At 41.4% G+C, this 16779-nt stretch overlaps 1 long non-coding RNA gene across 1 annotated transcript in view; it reads right to left on the reverse strand.

Moving 5' to 3' along the window:
• LOC307117027 overlaps positions 1–16478 on the reverse strand; it is a 527365-nt gene extending 510887 nt beyond the window's left edge. Inside the window, exon 1 of the long non-coding RNA XR_013815400.1 lies at positions 16333–16478. This is a non-coding gene — a long non-coding RNA (uncharacterized lncRNA). The remainder of the gene's footprint in view (positions 1–16332) is intronic.
• Between the last annotated feature and the right edge of the window lie 301 nt (positions 16479–16779).

Below are 16779 nucleotides of genomic sequence, written 5' to 3' on the forward strand. Positions count from 1 at the left end.
CAAAAACTATTCTTGACGATTCATAAAGTTATTTTAGAACCACTGTAGTGAGATGGACTTTGTAACGACGTCTTTAGTAGCTTTTAAGGGTCTTGAGAGTGAACCGTGCATTGTGCTAATGGAGGCCTTTCAGAGCCATCAGATTTCAACTAAAATATCTTCATTTGTGTTCTGAAGATGAACGGAGGTCTTACGGGTGTCGAACGACATGAGGGTAAGTAATTAATGACAGAATTTTCATTTTTGGGTGAACTAACCCTTTAAAATAAAGTGCAACCCAATATATATACCGTGAATAATTTTTTTAGTTGCTACCTCTCATATCCAGTCACCTTGACAAGGGCATAACCCCGGTGGAGTGTAATGACTGTTGTCAGTCTTTATGTCCTGTCAGCATGTAATCTCCCATGCGGCTGAAAGCTCTCACACCTCCCCGGACTCTTCCAGGTGTCTCCAGCAGATGCAGGGCGGGGCTTTCGCTCACGTCGTGTCCTCGGGCCATTCTTTCAGGCCGGGCGAAGGGTCTCCGCTGCGGTTCAAAGCTCTGACTGATAGGGTCGCTTCTGCTGACCTGTGCAGCTGTAGAGCCAGTGAATGCTAGATTTGTGACATCAGCGCTAAGCCCTTTCAATTAGCACTGGCCCTGTCATCACGCCACCCTCTCTGATCCTCCTTTCACAGCTGGCTCACGCCTGACATGTGCGGCGTACAGGTGGAGGCTTCGGCCAGGTGTTCACGGACAGGTTTCAGGGAAGATTCAAGCTCAATCATCATTTCTGAGACAGAAAATATCTGCTTCCAGTGAGTCATTTAGGGGTCAACCTGTAAACATTTCAATAGTATAGCCACACGATGTCAACAATACGCATGGCAACATGATTTCAGTGTAAAAAACACTTACTAACATTTTCTCTACTTCTTTGTTGATGATTAAACAGATACATTTACTGTTGATGATTATTGATGATCAAATAAATCACGTTTAACAGAATAATTCATGTAAGTGCTTTTATAAAATTATAAGCTTCACATTTCTGCTTTAAAAAAAAATTGTGCTCCTTTTTTTCAAAGAAAATGAGGGATAAGATTATGCCATATATGTGTAATATTTATTTAAAGTGCCCATAGTATGCTATTTTATTCCTAATTTAAAAATTTGTATCCTATAATAGATTTACATGCATCAAAGGTCAAAAAGTCTGTTGTGATTGGTCTACTGTACTCTGATTGGTCAGATGGCCCAGTCTGTTGTGATTGGTCTACTGTACTCTGAGTGGTCAGATGGCCCAGTCTGTTGTGATTGGTCAACTCTACTCTGAGTGGTCAGATGGCCCAGTCTGTTGTGATTGGTCTACTATACTCTGAGTGGTCAGATGGCCCAGTCTGTTGTGATTGGTCTACTGTACTCTGATTGGTCAGATGGCCCAGTCTGTTGTGATTGGTCTACTGTACTCTGAGTGGTCAGATGGCCCAGTCTGTTGTGATTGGTCAACTCTACTCTGAGTGGTCAGATGGCCCAGTCTGTTGTGATTGGTCTACTATACTCTGAGTGGTCAGATGGCTCAGTCTGTTGTGATTGGTCTACTATACTCTGAGTGGTCAGATGGCTCAGTCTGTTGTGATTGGTCTACTATACTCTGAGTGGTCAGATGGCTCAGTCTGTTGTGATTGGTCTACTATACTCTGAGTGGTCAGATGGCCCAGTCTGTTGTGATTGGTCTACTCTACTCTGAGTGGTCAGATGGCCCAGTCTGTTGTGATGGGTCTACTATACTCTGAGTGGTCAGATGGCCCAGTCTGTTGTGATTGGTCTACTATACTCTGAGTGGTCAGATGGCCCTGTCTGTTGTGATGGGTCTACTATACTCTGAGTGGTCAGATGGCCCAGTCTGTTGTGATTGGTCTACTATACTCTGAGTGGTCAGATGGCCCTGTCTGTTGTGATGGGTCTACTATACTCTGAGTGGTCAGATATGCCCAGTCTGTTGTGATTGGTCTACTATACTCTGAGTGGTCAGATGGCCCTGTCTGTTGTGATGGGTCTACTATACTCTGAGTGGTCAGATATGCCCAGTCTGTTGTGATTGGTCTACTATACTCTGAGTGGTCAGATGGCCCAGTCTGTTGTGATTGGTCTACTTTACTCTGAGTGGTCAGATGGCTCAGTCTGTTGTGATTGGTCTACTCTACTCTGAGTGGTCAGATGGCCCAGTCTGTTGTGATTGGTCTACTATACTCTGAGTGGTCAGATGGCCCAGTCTATTGTGATTGGTCTACTCTACTCTGAGTGGTCAGATGGCCCAGTCTGTTGTGATTGGTCTACTCTACTCTGAGTGGTCAGATATGCCCAGTCTGTTGTGATTGGTCTACTATACTCTGAGTGGTCAGATGGCCCAGTCTGTTGTGATGGGTCTACTATACTCTGAGTGGTCAGATGGCTCAGTCTGTTGTGATTGGTCTACTATACTCTGAGTGGTCAGATGGCTCAGTCTGTTGTGATTGGTCTACTGTACTCTGATTGGTCAGATGGCCCAGTCTGTTGTGATTGGTCAACTCTACTCTGATTGGTCAGATGGCCCAGTCTGTTGTGATTGGTCTACTATACTCTGAGTGGTCAGATGGCCCAGTCTGTTGTGATTGGTCTACTATACTCTGAGTGGTCAGATGGCCCAGTCTGTTGTGATTGGTCTACTATACTCTGAGTGGTCAGATGGCCCAGTCTTTTGTGATTGGTGTACTATACTCTGATTGGTCAGATGGCCCAGTCTGTTGTGATTGGTCTACTATACTCTGATTGGTCAGATGGCCCAGTCTGTTGTGATTGGTCTACTATACTCTGAGTGGTCAGATGGCTCAGTCTGTTGTGATTGGTCTATTATGCAAAGTTGTTTCAACCATTCCTAGGTTTCTACAAAGGACTGGAATTCCTGAAGACTCATTCTAGGCAGGTCAGATGTCTTCCATTTTTCCTGTTGAAGTTCAGACCCCTCTTCATGGTGTGTGTGTTTTTTTTTGTGTGTTTTTTTGGACTGCCAAAGCACTCATCATCTTTTTTCAATCCTGAGGGTTATGGGGATTCAATACACCTCGACTAACCCTTTAAAAGGCAAAGAAAAATCCCCCTTTTACCTGCCGGTCTGTTGCTGACAGTTGAAGGAATGGCTCTTCGCCCACTAACCCTTCTGGCTCGGTTCCACAGAAGCTGTAGCGGCGGCCAAGATCTTCAGGGCCCCTGTGAGCAGGAGGGGCCACAGAGACAAAAGACGGCCAATTAGTATCTCTTTGGCAGAGAGCAAGAGGCAGCTGTGGTGCACAACCACCCCAAACACAACGATAAAGACTTATATCGTCTCATGCTGTGAGTCTGCACTGGTTTACTAGTATATAAGGAGGCTGTCATTGTAGGAAGATGCATGCAGACAATTTGTTTTGCTATTCCCCAGCGCTTCAGCTTGGAGCGTACATTAAAGTACAGAGGAGAATAGAGGCATTTGGAGGATATATGAGGAGCCGTGTGTTACAGCCATTTAGAGTGGGATGTTCTGCATGGAAAATGTCAAGAGCTCTGAGAATGCAATAGGATCAAACCAGCAGAGAGCCGGTGTTTGTCTAGAACATTCAATTAATCAGTTCCCATCTGTGAGATTTCTTTTGTTTCCTGAAAATGACCAAAGGCACGAAAAAAGAATGCATGTGTGCTTTCAGAAACTGGTCTGCCGTTTGTTTTATTTCACATGTATCTTCATGCCACAACCTCCTGCCAGAGGAACAATGTTTTTGATGGCAACCAGAGAAACAAAGAGTGACGGGAAGCAGGCAAGTCTTCTTAAATAAGTTAATATGGATGAAAAGTAAAACACCACGTGGCTAAAAACAGACATATAGCATGGACGTGAAGCTGTTTGGATTAGGTTTATATGAATGGATACAAAGAGTGTGCATGCATTCAACAATTTGAACCATATTCAATTAATCAGATTCACATAATCAGTGCTGCATTGTGAGAAAAAAATCAAGAAATTCTCTCTGGCAATCGAATCTGCATTCATAATAACTGTAAAAGATTATTTTTAAAAAAATCTAAATTGCTGACGTTCACATTAAGTCATGTATACATTATTTCTGAATGCTCTCTGAACGTCCAACTAAAACATTTCAGATTTGTTTTCATAAACCATGTAAATAATGTTTTTGTGCTAATGTTTTTAGAATATTATCAGGGGTGCACATAACTTTTTTGGGTCTGTGAGCACCTGGAGATGCTGCTTGGTACTCACACTTATCCTACAAGCTGCCTAAATGTAAAATAACACTTTGTTCACGCTATAAATTCAAGATTCATCTTTGTTAAAGCTGTATTATTTTAATTTGTATCTACAACAGCAGGAATATTAGGCTGCTGTCACTTTAAGACCAAATGCTATTTTCATTGGTTGACGTTCTACAAGCAGAATGTGGCGGTTGGTCAGAGTTGTATTTTTCCCGCCCCTCCTCTACTGTGACAGCTGAGTGAAAAGTGATAGTGATGAGCGCTGCGTTTTACTCAAAGTTGAACATTCTTCAACTTTTGGTGACTGGTAAAAAAACAGAGCGCTCAGTGCTTGAGCGTGAAACGCCTCGTTATGCTCATGGCGTTCTAAAAACGCGGTGTACATGTGGATTCAACACGTTACATTTGTGGGCTGACACTGTTAATTGCCATCACTCTGACCAAGCCAGATAAATATTGCTTTTTTTTTTTTTACACACACCCATGTCTGCTGAGAGTTTGTATGTGCTCTATATTGGAGTTATATGTAGCGGTATGCATCTGTTTACATGATCACTTGTACTTGGCATTCATCCAGCCACCCTTTCCATGCTAAATCAGAGATTACTACGTAATCAAACTCTCATCAGGTTGCTCTTAAAGGCTTCTGTCAAGAGGCAGGGCCGAAGGAAATGACTCAATGAGTAATCAGTGTTCTTGGCCCTAAAGTCACTTTTCAAATCAAGATCTCTTCTCTTCACGTCTGCAACAATTCAAACTTTTGTTGTTCAGGTTATACCATTAAAAATCAGCGATTTATCATTCTGTAAATTGATTGCAAAAGGCGGGCTACAGTTCTTCCTGAAACAGTAAAGCTCTTTAGACACTCATCAGGGCGAAGGCGCGGCTGATGTAGTCAACGACCTGAAGCTGGACTAAATTACTGTTGTAAATGTCCGTAGAGGCTGAGTCACAGCCATAGCGCTGAACATGTGTGAGATAAGCATCAAATGGGGAGCTGGCTTTTTATTCAAAATCCCCATTTACACAAACAGTTTTAGGCAAATTTACAATTAATGTGCCATTGCAATACTTTCTTTACAATAACAAGAGCGAGAAGGATTTATTTCCAGAGGGGTTTGGGTTTTGCATCATCTTCCATTAGAAATGCAATCTCTTTTTCTGTTTAATTCTGTATTTTTTCATGTGCGTCACACTAAAAGATGTGTCTAGAACCATTGCAATACAAACTTTCTGATATGCCAATTTATGCGGATATGTTGCAATCTGTTAAGACAGGTGTACCAGGAGATAGGATGAAATCTAATGCGATTCTGAACATGACTTGTGGAAAAAATGAATAATGTAATATTTTGTCTGGACTACCCTTCACAATTAATTAAATGTTACACTGCTGCCAAACCAACTCAAAAGCTTCTTCTCCTGGTATTGATGCGTCACAATGCCCAGTGGAAAGTTCATTGAATCAGAATTGCATTTTTATTTGCCAAGTCACTTTGCACTTACGAGAATCTGCTTCTTGAGCAGCTCCCAAGGTAATACTGACGCCTAGTCATCCAGCACTCAGCACACAATACATATACACAAGGTATACAGAGAGGAAATAATACAGTAATGTGCTCATTATGCCATGGTCGAGGTCATGGGTTCGATTCCCAAGGAATGCATGAACTTATAAAGCGCTTTACATAGAAGGGGGGAATCTCTTCAACCACCACCAATGTGCAGCACCACCTGGATGATGCGACGGCAGCCATATTGCGCCAGAACGCCCACCACACACCAGCTTATGGTGAAGAGAGGGATGAAGCCAATCATATATATATACACTCACCTAAAGGATTATTAGGAACACCATACTAATACTGTGTTTGACCCCCTTTCGCCTTCAGAACTGCCTTAATTCTATGTGGCATTGATTCAACAAGGTGCTGAAAGCATTCTTTAGAAATGTTGGCCCATATTGATAGGAGAGCATCTTGCAGTTGATGAAGATTTTTAGGATGCACATCCAGGGCACAAAGCTCCCGTTCCACCACATCCCAAAGATGCTCTATTGGGTTGAGTTCTGGTGACTGTGGGGGCCATTTTAGTCCAGTGAACTCATTGTCATGTTCAAGAAACCAATTTGAAATGATTCGAGCTTTGTGACGGTGCATTATCCTGCTGGAAGTAGCCATCAGAGGATGGGTACATGGTGGTCATAAAGGGATGGACATGGTCAGAAACAATGCTCAGGTAGGCCGTGGCATTTAAACGATGCCCAATTGGCACTAAGGGGCCTAAAGTGTGCCAAGAAAACATCCCCCACACCATTACACCACCACCACCAGCCTGCACAGTGGTAACAAGGCATGATGGATCCATGTTCTCATTCTGTTTACGCCAAATTCTGACTCTACCATCTGAATGTCTCAACAGAAATCGAGACCCATCAGACCAGGCAACATTTTTCCAGTCTTCAACTGTCCAATTTTGGTGCGCTTGTGCAAATTGTAGCCTCTTTTTCCTATTTGTAGTGGAGATGATTGGTACCCGGTGTGGTCTTCTGCTGTTGTAGCCCATCCGCCTCAAGGTTGTGCGTGTTGTGGCTTCACAAATGCTTTGCTGCATACCTCGGTTGTAACGGTTGTTCATGGACTGTTCTTGCTCTTCTATCAGCTTGAATCAGTCGGCCCATTCTCCTCTGACCTCTAGCATCCACAAGGCATTTTCTCCCACAGGACTGCCGCATACTGGATGTTTTTCCTTTTTCACACCATTCTTTGTAAACCCTAGAAGTGGTTGTGCGTGAAAATCCCAGTAACTGAGCAGATTGTGAAATACTCAGACCGGCCCGTCTGGCACCAACAACCATGCCACGCTCAAAATTGCTTAAATCACCTTTCTTTCCCATTCTGACGTTCAGTTTGGAGTTCAGGAGATTGTCTTGACCAGGACCACACCCCTAAATGCATTGAAGCAACTGCCATGTGATTGGTTGATTAGATAATTGCATTAATGAGAAATTGAACAGGTGTTCCTAATAATCCTTTAGGTGAGTGTACGTGTGAACAGAATGTGATGTTTTCTGACACTAATTGCATTTTATTTAAAATCAAATGAAAAAGTATTACAGTTTACATTTATATTAAATGCAATAAATTAAGAGTGTTTGTAGGACCCACTTATGTAGAACTTAAGCACATCTTGTATGTAATTTCATAATTAATTCAATTGACTTTGTTGGACTAATTGTATTTAATTAAAGTGCACTGTTGAATAAGCTGAAGAGGCATGGAGAAATATACTTTAATGTAATTTCTAAGTCATATATTTAAATATATTTTTAATTTCACATTTGTAAAGTTGCAATTAACTTTAAATGTAATATCAAATAACACCACAGTTAAAATTATACTTTACATGTACTTTATGTTAGTCAACACATCGAGATGTGTGTTAAGCATGATAAAAACATAATGATTTAAAGGTGCACTATGTAACATTTTTTCAGTAAAATATCCAAAAACGGCCAGTGTTATATATTTTGCTCAGTTGAGTACTTACAATATCCCAAATGTTTCCAACTATTTGTAAATCGTGAGAAAATTGCTATTTTAACCGAGTAGACGTGTGAGGGCGTGGCCTGTCGATGGCTTCATATCTGCGTTCCCCTCAGTTTCTGGTTTTATTCTGCAGAAACGCTTTACTCTCACTGCAGTGTGAACAAGTGTCATAACAGCTGCCGAGAGAACACACAGAGTAACGTCATAACATAATTTTTAACACACTCAGATGTTTCTAATATGATCAACAGAGCTGCGTTACCTCATACTCATGACCGGAAAAGCGGAAATGGCGCCGGCGACTGTGTCATAATAAAAGTCCCGCTGCTCGCGAGACGTGTGTTGTGTTCATCTTATTAACAATCGCTCCAGCGGTTCCTCAGCTCCACAACACTCGGTCCTGCTTCTGCTTCAGACTACAGTAATGTTAATAATCACATCCATCAACATGATTTCTGCCCGAGTCCTATCCCGACTCTTTCCCACCGGCTGTGAGGTGAAGACCACATGTCCCAAGATTCTGCGCTCAAACTTAGCGTCATCAAACTACGCCTTTGTTTTGAACAGGCGACCTCTAGCGGACGGAAAAGTTACATAGTACAGCTTTAATATGTACTTTAAAATTAAATTTGACAATTTGTCATTATGAAGTGCACTTTTATTTAATTAATATTATACAAGTACAGTTACGTTTTGAAGTACACTACAAGTACAATTAAGTACACTTCTTTTGCACAGGAATCACTCAGAAAACATGGCAACTTTATCATAAGATATCTTTAAAAAAAATAATAATAATAAAAAACAAGCATAAAAATAATGTCTGCGTCCTTCTGGATGGAAAACTCTCCAGCTTGGTGGCCAACAAATGCCTCACTTGAGTGCAAACACACTAACACATACTGTATGTGTAGAATGCACGTTTACGCATACTATAGCTTAGAACCCAGGATCTGATTTGTCCTAAACAAATATATTGTGGATTGATTGATTGTGGTAAATGTTTCCAGGAAGATGGGCCTGGTGCTTATTGGTCCAAATACGCCAACATTAACATTAACTGTTTGAGCAAGAAGAATACACGTCTGCCAGCAACGCTAGGAGGGAGAGCAGAACAGAAAGAAGGAAACGCAACACTGAAATGGTAGATTGAATGTTACTGTCTGCCATTTGTTCTGCACTACAAATTGTCCAATATACTGGAATGCACACAATAAATCATTCGCGTATCATATTTCACAGCAGCTTTACATCCTGTTACAAGGCCAACCAACACAGGTCTTCTCCTCCAGAGGCTGTTTAAGGTCATGAAAACGTCTGCCATACAGTGCTAATTAATGGTGAACTAGTTTATTTCACCAGGTCATCATGCGGTCTTGGTGAATGAGGTAAATTTAGTTTGAACACACACTGTGTTTATTGTGATGTGCTGGAAATCATCATTAATTCTTTAAGAGTCTTGTTAGCATTAATGTGCGTAGCACAAGAATATCAAGTTTTACTGACATCTGTTTACATTGATTGCCATTAGATCATGCGCTTTATAATGGCCACATACTGTATAATGAAACTGGTTCTTGTTCAGAACAACGTTTGCTTCTGTTAACGGTTCTCGCACGTGCGTTCTTCTGCCGACGCGGATGGAATATTGTACCTAAAACAGCGCCAAACATACAGCATGGCCAATGCGATTCCTGAGCTAATGATTCGCATGAACCTGTTCGTTTTAGTGAATCAAATCACATAGAGCAGGGGTGTCCAAAATCCGGCCTGCGGGCCAAATGCGGCCCGGGGATGAATTTCAAACGGCCCGCAGCGTGTCTATTAAAATATATTATATGTGGCCCGCCACGCATAATTTACAAATCATGCAGTTTCACAATGTCAACACAAGGTGGCACTAGACTTTAGGCCAGGGAAACATTAACGTGGAACAAAACAGGGCTACTTGTGTGCAGGTCAACTCGCGAGCTCTGACTTTGAACAAAACGGACCAATGTGTTTACTTGCTGAGTATTTCGATCACATGTCCACTAAACAGCCAATGAGAAGTGTTCGAGTTCAGCGCAGAGGTCTCCGGTACGAGCTGCAAATCTCCCGGTGATTTGATTTAGTTTAAAGCCAGTTAAACAGCGCTGACTTAATCAACAACACTAACGTGCAAATCAGCAGAAACACTGAGCCGATTCAGTTAAAATACTTTTCAAACAACAATTCACCAGCATTTATCATGGGTTTACTGTGGTAATTTGGAGGAAATGTAGGTTAATATCTAACTTTATTTAATTTTTAATGTCGACATGTATTAAAAATGAACAATAAAGGCCAAATTGCTGACTATTTTTGTCATAAACTTGCAGTTTTGTGCATTTGTATTTATATGTTTATAGTCTAAGTACCATAAAGCCATTCTAGATGTAGAAATATTTTTTTTTTTTGCCATGTGTGCACTGCAAAAAAATGCTCTTAGTATTTTTGTCTTGTTTCTAGTCTAAATATATCTAAAAAATCAAGATGCATTTACTAGATAAGATAAATTACATATTTTTTTCTTGTTTTCTGGAAAATAAAATAAAATTAAAGTGAGTTTTGCTTAAAACAAACAAAAATATCTAAGAAAGATCTAAGAAAACTAATCTTGTTTCTGTTTGCATTCTTGTTTCTTGTTTCTGTCGCAAACAGAAATCAAGAAAACATATCGTATGTCATTTTCTTTGGTAAAAGCATCTTGGTTTAAGAATTTTTAGATATTTGGACTGGAAAAAAGACAGAAATACCAAGAAAGAAAAGCATTTTTTGCAGTGTGGTTTTACCTGTGGTGATCTAAATAGAGCACTTGTTAATTTAAATAAGAATAGAGTTCTAACTCAGTAATAATATTTAAATGTCACCCATTAAAACTGTTTGGTTGATGAAAGTTTTACAGATATTGTTAAATATCTATACATTTACATCTTTGTCTTGTTACAAGCTACTCTACTGTCAGCCCATGCTTTTTTCAAATCTGTCATGTTTTCAAGAAACAAAATGTGTTCTATATATATATATATATATATATATATATATATATATATATATATATATATATATATAAAATAGATATAATAGAAAAGGAACCAGCCCCCGGGTGTGTCCACAACATCGAATCTGGCCCCCTTTTTAAAAAGTTTGGACACCCCTGACATAGAGCGACCACACTCTCAGAAAAAAAGGGTACAGTCGAGGTACAGATTTTGTTCCTTGGGGAATAAAACGTATAACTGTACCTTTGAAGGTACACAATTGGTCCTTAAAGTACAATTAACCCATTGTTTTCTTCTACTTAGAGCAGGGGTTGGCAAGTTCGGTCCTAGAGAGTCACTGTCCCATGGCAGAGTTTGACTCCAACCCTGAAAGACGTCTATAGAAGCTCTTATTGAGAATAAACAGAGGTTTAGTTGTTGATGATTTATTGAATATGTTTGGTCATCATTATGGTGATTAGTGTTTCATTTAGTTGGGCAGTTTGACTCTTGGCTTTTTATGTGAGTTTGTGGTTTTTGTTACAGTGTTAACAAAAGAAGCCCTAAACAAAAATTGTCATGAAGAAAAATGTTGGACTAAACTCATCACTGACTAAAAATAAGTTGGCTAAGTAGGGTTGGAGCTAAACTCTGCAGGACATCAGCTCTATAAGACCGAGCTTGCCTACCCCTGACTTAGAGGTGAATGTACCTTAAGGGCACCATACCAGTGATGGCCACTTGTACCTTAAAATGTACAATTTTGTCCTCTTTTTCTTGAGAGTGCAGTGAAGTCTGATTCTTGAGTGAATTACTCTCTTGAGCTGGTTCTTTTAGTGCAGAGGTGCCCCAACTTTTTACAATGTAGAGCCAAAAAATCCAACATGATTGAGGTCTGTGGGACGAAAGTAAAAGTTGCATTATGCCAAACAGTTATATTAAATTTTAAGTGGTTAACCTTGCTTCCCATCATTTATGATTTCATAGTTTTAAAGCACTAAGCAATCTGCTTAAAGACAGGGTAGGTGATTTGTTCCAGAAACATTTTTTTGTTATGCTGATTGAAAGTCTCTTCTCATCCTGATAGCAATCACTAATTATGTCTAAATGTATGTATATATGTGACCTGTGCTGGCAAAATGAGTCGCAATGAGCAAATTTTCACAAATGAGATATTGTTATTTTCACATTCTCTAATAAAAAAATCTTCAATATGATGTGTGATTTGTTTGAATCAGACAAAAAATGACTGAGCTACACGTCTGAAGTCGATAGAGTCAGCAAAGTCAGTTTTGAGGAAAAAGTTAAAGAAGAGTTCAAGTTTTCTGAAGGTTCCTAAACAAAATCACCTTGCAACCATACCTTAAAATCCCTGGTAATAACACCAAATTTGGCACACATCACGTCAAAATCCATATCTATAGGGAACAAATATATATTAAATTTTTTTTCCAAATATACCACGATTGTGTGATTAATATTAATGAAACAGCCAGCCTATATATTAATATATCTACTGTACCGCACTGGATCTAACTGAGAGGTGAAGTGAATAACACTGATGATCTCTTCATCACCTGTTAGTGTGTGGGATATATTAGGCAGCAAGTGAACATTTTGTCTCAAAGTTGATGTGTTAGAAGCAGGAAAAATCGGCAAGCGTAAGGATTTGAGCGAGTTTGACAAGGGCCAGATTGTGATGGCTAGATGACTGGGTCAGAGCATCTCCAAAACTGCAGCTCTTGTGGGCTGTTCCCGGTCTGCAGTGGTCAGTCTCTATCAAAAGTGCTCCAAGGAAGAAACAGTGGAGAACCGGCCACAGGGTCATGGAAGACCAGTGGAGAACCGGCCACAGGGTCATGGAGGACCAGTGGAGAACCGGCCACAGGGTCATGAAGGACCAGTGGAGAACCGGCTACAGGGTCATGGAGGACCAGTGGAGAACCAGCCACAGGGTCATGGAGGACCAGTGGAGAACCGGCCACAGGGTCATGGAGGACCAGTGGAGAACCGGCCACAGGGTCATGAAGGACCAGTGGAGAACCGGCCACAGGGTCATGAAGGACCAGTGGAGAACCGGCCACAGGGTCATGGAGGACCAGTGGAGAACCGGCCACAGGGTCATGAAGGACCAGTGGAGAACCGGCCACAGGGTCATGAAGGACCAGTGGAGAACCGGCCACAGGGTCATGGAGGACCAGTGGAGAACCGGCCACAGGGTCATGAAGGACCAGTGGAGAACTGGCCACAGGGTCATGAAGGACCAGTGGAGAACCGGCCACAGGGTCATGAAGGACCAGTGGAGAACCGGCCACAGGATCATGGAGGACCAGTGGAGAACCGGCCACAGGGTCATGAAGGACCAGTGGAGAACCGGCCACAGGGTCATGAAGGACCAGTGGAGAACCGGCCACAGGGTCATGAAGGACCAGTGGAGAACCGGCCACAGGGTCATGGAGGACCAGTGGAGAACCGGCCACAGGGTCATGAAGGACCAGTGGAGAACCGGCCACAGGGTCATGGAGGACCAGTGGAGAACCGGCCACAGGGTCATGAAGGACCAGTGGAGAACCGGCCACAGGGTCATGGAGGACCAGTGGTGAACCGGCGACAGGGTCATGAAGGACCAGTGGAGAACCGGCCACAGGGTCATGAAGGACCAGTGGAGAACCGGCCACAGGGTCATGGAGGACCAGTGGAGAACCGGCCACAGGGTCATGAAGGACCAGTGGAGAACCGGCCACAGGGTCATGGAGGACCAGTGGTGAACCGGCCACAGGGTCATGAAGGACCAGTAGAGAACCGGCCACAGGGTCATGAAGGACCAGTGGAGAACCGGCCACAGGGTCATGGAGGACCAGTGGAGAACCGGCCACAGGGTCATGAAGGACCAGTGGAGAACCGGCCACAGGGTCATGGAGGACCAGTGGAGAACCGGCCACAGGGTCATGAAGGACCAGTGGAGAACCGGCCACAGGGTCATGGAGGACCAGTGGTGAACCGGCGACAGGGTCATGGGCGGCCAAGGCTCATTGATGCACGTGGGGAGTGAAGGCTGGCCCGTGTGGGCCGATCAAACACGAGCTACTGGAGTTCAAACTGCTTAAGAAGTTAATACTGGATCTGATAGAAAGGTGTCAGAATACACAGAGCATCTCAGTTTGTTGTGTATGGGGCGGCACAGCCGCTGACCAGTCAGGTGCCCATGCTGACCCCTGTCCACCACCAAAAGCACCAACAGTGGCACTTGAGCATCAGAACTGGACCACGGAGCAATGGAAGAAGTGGACCCGGTCTGATGAATCACATTTTCTTTTACATCACTGGCTGTGTCCAATCGAGCATCTGTGGGATGTGAACCAAAACAACAATTTCATAACGACTGTAATTTGGAAGAGATGGAAACCTGTGACGTTAAACTCGGAGCGGTTCGTGACTCAAATTTATACCTTTCAATTGCAACATTATCTGTCTATAATGAAATTAATCTGCAGCAGTCAGGTCCAGCTCAGAGCTCTCTAAGTTGTCTATGTTCATTATTATTGTAATGTTATGTGCGTTGAGACAAGAGGTAGTTTAACATCGTCTCTCGTGACGCTTTTGTTTGCTCTGGCTGTGTGTGTTCATGTGTTTTGAAGGAGGCGTCACTCTGAAGGGAGGGTGGGATCTCATGCTTTCAAATTGCCCACCCTATCTTTAACTGGGGTTAACTGGGGTGCACGGGTTGAAGCGCTATTTTTATTTAATCCAATTTAATTTTCAAAGTTCCATAGTACAATGAAACTGTATTGCTGTTTTTAATGATGAATGATAGACTAAGTAAGGGATAACATTAAACAATTTGAATGCACTTCGCGGAGGGAACCACCCTCCGCTTCCCAAATGACCATGGTATAAGCGGGATAATCCATGGCTAGCTGTGCATTAAATGGTTTTATTGCACTCCTGCCAGCCAATCAGAATCGAGTATTCAGACAGACTATGTGTGATTCTGATCGGTCAGACATATTCACTGTTGTCCATGGCAATCTTGTTTCATACAAACACAACTGGTGCCATCTTGCGTTTCATAGATTGCACAGAAAAAGAGACATCAGAGAACTGTTCAGTATTAATATTTCTGTAATATCGTTGGACCCTGTCAGGTTTTATTTGGTTGTTGATAGCACATTATCTCTTACATAACCCGTAAGTCACAAAAGTCAAGTTACAGCACAGTGTCTATATTCTCAAAATATTCTGCATGGTGATGAAAACAAAAATGAACGTTGTTAAAATTTGACACACAAATTTATGGAGACTAATGTACAAATTCAAATGTATTCTTGTTTTACATGCATTTCCGCATTGGCAGCAGAATTGCATTTCGGTTTTCCAAATATTTCTACCTCAAATTCAAAAGAACCGTTAAGGAAGCAGAATCGTTAAAATGAATCAGAACCAAGCGTGAAATTCCATATGATTCCAATCCCTTCATTTACCATGGCAACGCTCAGTGTATGCAAGATAAACCAAGAGAATTTGTAGCAATATACCTGACAGCGTTTGGTCCATTGCACTCACACAAAAAAGTGAGCTTTAATCTCCAGACCACAAACTACTAGCCAAACCTTGATCTGACTTATTTTCCATTTTACAAAGACGGGGCCAATGTGTGCTGCGTTTCTGAACTTAAACCATAAGTGCTCCCTCTTTACCAATAATGTTACATTCATGACAGATTTTAGGTTTAATATTCAGGCACTCAAGCAGTTGATCCATGTGTTTAGAAACAGCATATACACACGCACACCGACAGCGCCTCTTTAGTGTGTGTTCTGCACAGCAAAAGGTCAGTAACATTTTTAGGTTTTAGCAATTCAAATGATCCCCCTCAGAGACAAGTTTTTAATGTAGTTTATATGTCTATGTGGTGTTTTTAATATGTTTTAAGACAAACCATGTGCAAATTCATAAGTCAACACCATCGCTGAGTATTTTCTCCTTAAAACTGAACATGTTTTGAAATCGCTGGTGTTTCTGACATCAAACGACCTTGTAACCAATCACGTCACAGTATCATTAACTGTGCTGTGAAGCACGGGAGTCTCAATACAAGCAGGTTATCCCGGTGTATTTTTCTGTTGATATGAAAAATCAGGTACATTTAGCAATATAGTGGGTGAATTATGTATATAATGTAGTATATTATGTTATGATGAAATACCTTTCTTCACTGACGTTGTTCAAAGCATATCTAAGGATGCTGATTTTTAGAAGGCAGCTGAGATGGTGAACGGGTTTGTGTAACATTAGCAACCCATTATTAGTGGTTTGATAACGTATAGTCAAGCCAAAGGCTAATTATATTAATTACCGTGTCTGATGTTGTAGAGAGTGATATGTAAAACGCAGTAAATTGATGAGTCTGTGTGCAGGGCCATTTTGCATATTCACGGTTTTATGGAAGCGGCACCTTCCACAGTTTCTCTTGAAGCCAATACGGAAGTGACTTAAACTGCAATTCATCGACTGGCCACTAGAGACAGACTCCAGACGGAGCAGAATCTCATTGAGCTCATGTTAAAATGCCCAACTTTACAGCAGAAGAACACATGTTTACAGTCTGGTACAAATTGTGGTTTTGGTCTATAAGGCTAATTTTGCCCTTCATGACAACTGTGAGGGGGGTGAATTTTTTTTAAAACTCATTGGTTTACATTATATAAAGCCTTAAAGTTCTTTCATGTAATGAAACAAGGGTGTAGAGTAAAAATTTTAAAAATGCAATTTTTGTGATCAAAGATGAGTTTCAATGGATACAATTATTGACTACTTGAGAATTAATTGAGAATTATATTATTTGGTTTATTTTGTAAATTGTAGTTATTAATATTTACTATATTATATTGATTTTATGATCATTTTTATATAGATGAGGATCGAAATTTTCAGCATCATTACTCCAGTCTTCAGTGTC

Source organism: Gobio gobio, assembly GCF_949357685.1.
Source record: "Gobio gobio genome assembly, chromosome: 20".
Lineage (NCBI taxonomy): Eukaryota > Metazoa > Chordata > Actinopteri > Cypriniformes > Gobionidae > Gobio > Gobio gobio.